The sequence below is a fragment of the Rattus norvegicus genome, chromosome 15, assembly GCF_036323735.1.
Source record: "Rattus norvegicus strain BN/NHsdMcwi chromosome 15, GRCr8, whole genome shotgun sequence".
Classification (NCBI taxonomy): Eukaryota; Metazoa; Chordata; class Mammalia; order Rodentia; family Muridae; genus Rattus; species Rattus norvegicus.
In genome coordinates this window covers 13,246,310-13,249,605 of record NC_086033.1, presented here as the reverse complement: position 1 = coordinate 13,249,605, position 3,296 = coordinate 13,246,310, and the positions used below count along the sequence as shown (strand labels likewise).

The following is a 3,296-nucleotide window of genomic DNA, read 5'->3' as shown; positions in this document are numbered from 1 at the left end:
TCAATAAAGGAGCTTTCTGCCTCATTATCACCTGCTCCTGGAGCCTGAGCCATTGATTCTGCACCTTCTCACCCACTGCTTTCAAGGGGGTCACCGAGCAGGATGGAAGCCTGAGGCAAAATGTGTCTTTTCCATTTATTTTTCCAAAATAAATCTGGTGATATTCCAATATAATAAAACAGATCAAATCAGACTCACAGACAAGAGCCGTGGTACTTTATCTAGTAAAGATCAGCCATTCCCAGAGTTCCATCTGGTCACTCTACATAAGTTGTAACTGTGAGATCAAAGTAGACAAAAGAAACTAAAATTAAAAGATCACGGATTATTATAAATACTCGACATGCAAATGAGAGTTCATAAGTACGGATAAATGTAAACATAGGGGGAAATGTATCATTAATATAACTTTTCTTTCTTTTTTGCCATAAAATATGGATATTTTATTCCAGCTCTAAAAAAAAGTCAAGTAAAAAACATATTGTTCTAGCCCCTGAAAGACCCCCAGAGTGGGGAGACCCTCACTCAAGTCTCAGAATGACACAACCCCCCAAGAACTCACACAAGACTGACCTTGCTGTAATCACATGGGGTTTATCGATAGGAACCAGTGCACTGGGGTCAAGACTCGTATCTCACACAGGGACAGTGGAGTTCGACCCAGAGAGGCTGGGAAAAGAGGTATTTAAAGGAAGAAACCACAACCCAAGGGGGCAGGGATGGCGTTATTGGAAAGTGTGGAGAATACCAGTGAAAAATAACAAGGAGAATCTTCCTGTTTCTCAAGATTGTTTAACTTTATGGTCTGTTAGTTCCTGAGAGAAGCTTCTTGCTTCTCAAGATTGTTCTCTAAGATTTTAATCTGACTTCATGGTCAGCTAGTTCCTGGGAGAAAGCTGTTGAACCGACCGATGTAATTACCTTTTCTATAGCCCTAGGAGAGGCTTCCTGGAACATACAGTTCTGGGGCCTAACCTGTTTCTTTCTTCTGCTCTAAACTTTGTGTAGTGGGGGCAACCTTAAAACTTTTACCTTTCACCCCCATTCTAAGTTAACTGGCAATAATTGGGAAAACTGAAGCAGATACATACATACAAACATACATACATACATACATACATACATTTATATATGCATGTTTTTAGAATTCAGTCTTACTGACATTTATATCTTCACTTCATTTTGCTTTCTAGTAAATTCTATTACAAGTCATAAAATGTACTCCTAGTATTTCTACTACTTCAGTTCCCTCACTGATCACTTAATATTATTTGTGTCGTATTCATTAATTTACGTTTTTACCACTTGCCTCATGTTTACCAAACTGTTTATCTGAAAATGGCATGGAAAAATTTCAAGTCACAGTCTGTCAGTTACCCGTTCATTATGTGATTTTTTTTTCCACCATTGTTTGCAACGTGGTGCATCTTGCAGTTCTCTATGTAGCTTCAAGTTCAGCTTCTGGTGCTGTACACATCTTTATCGTCTAGATGAGACTGCCCATGGTCCATGAGCTTGGGGTCAGGTATACACTGTGTATTACCTGAGGTGGGTTCTGAGGTGGGTTCTTTGTTGCAGAGGCAAGTTCTTTTGGCAAAGACACCGAATGCTTCAGGTCAGGCGTTTTGGCATGGATTTCATCTGGCCCTTCCTTCCTTGGTTTCTTCCTTTGGTTCAGGGAGTAACTCTTTTTCACTGCTTTGTGTCCACATCGACTTAATGGCTTGAAAAACTTGCTGGCTTGTAGCATATGCCCTTTTCCCCAGTTATCTTTGCAGTTATTACTGACTGAGCAGGGTAGCAAACAGTTGCTCTCAATGTGGCCAGTCCTAGTGGATAAGCAATCTTCTTCTTTTTTTTTTTTTTAAGATTTATTCATTTATTATACATAAGTATACTTTAGCTGTCTTCAGACACACCAGAAGAGGGCATCAGATCCCATTACAGATGGTTGTGAGCCACCATGTGGTTCCTGGGAATTGAACTCAGGACCTCTGGAAGAGCAGTCGGGTGCTCTTAACCGCTGAGCCATCTCTCCAGCCCGATGAGCAATCTTCTTAAACCTGGAACCTTTTCTCTCTGAAACCAAACCTGCCAGTCCTGAAGCTGTAATCACTCCCATTTGGGGAAGAAAATCTTGAGGAGGATTCTTCAGATAGACGCATGCATCTTTTCCAAATTGTACTGTATCCACGACCCCGTTTTTCATAAAGAGATAAACGCCCTTGCACCAACCAGTTTAATAAGCAGTTGTAGTAATGGATGGGAGTAAATCCCCTTTGTAAATAAATAACCAGGCTGTTCTTCAACATATTTAGAATGGAGAGGTGGCACGGTATATATGGGGAGCTGTTCTGGTCTCACTAGCTGCTTTTTGGGTTCCTCTTCTTTGGCTAGTTCCCCTTTAAATATCTGATATATCTGCATATATCAGACCTGCAGGCATGGTTGTCAACTTTCCCACCCTAAAGGCCGCCATACCTATGACCCTCTCGGTTCAAGTTTTCCAACGGGGCATAACTTTTCTTACTATAAAGAAAATGCATACTTTCTTCATCTGTTAACCTTAACCCATTGGGCCAAACTCCCTTAATTATTTTATTTAAGTATACTATTGTGTGTCACACGCAAATGCTACATCAGATATAAAGAAACGAGTCAGCTCCAGATCGTGATGGCTTAGAGTTTCATAAGATCCTGCTTCAGTGGCTTTACCTCTCTCCTGAAGACTGTTGCCGTACCTACGACTCAGCCCCATCTACATCAGATCCCTGGAATGATCCTCCCTGACTATGCATGACACTAGACTATCATATTTAATAAATAATATGTGGTACCCTACTCACACAAAATGTGAGCAAGAACTCCCGTGACAAGCTGTATCTAAAAAGGTTGATGAGTTAACCATTCACTGTGGGGAGTTGGAATGTTGCAAGTCCAGAACTTAATTACAATTTGCCTTGGGCTCTGTTTGATACAGGGCAGAGCCATTCATTGCCTACTTCTATGTTGCACCTAACATCCTGTGACCTGCATATAAGAACCTTTTAAAATGTATTAACTTAGTAGAACCCAAATGTCTATCAGTGTAAGAGCTAAGAATGCTATCAGCACCCAACACATCTCTGTGATCTTTCCACCAATGTATCTGAAAAATGCCTTGGCTTATGACTGTATTTGTCCTGATACTATAGAAACTTCATGAAACAACTTGCACGTTGGAACACGGAATATGGTGGTAATCTAAATCTGTGTTCCTGGGCCACAAGCACTTACATTTGACTCCAGAGACATTA

The 3,296-nt window shown here is 40.7% G+C and overlaps 1 pseudogene; it reads right to left on the bottom strand.

Moving 5' to 3' along the window:
• Positions 1 to 881: 881 nt before the first annotated feature.
• Apool-ps1 (apolipoprotein O-like, pseudogene 1) lies at positions 882 to 2,479 on the bottom strand (annotated as a pseudogene).
• Positions 2,480 to 3,296: the final 817 nt, after the last annotated feature.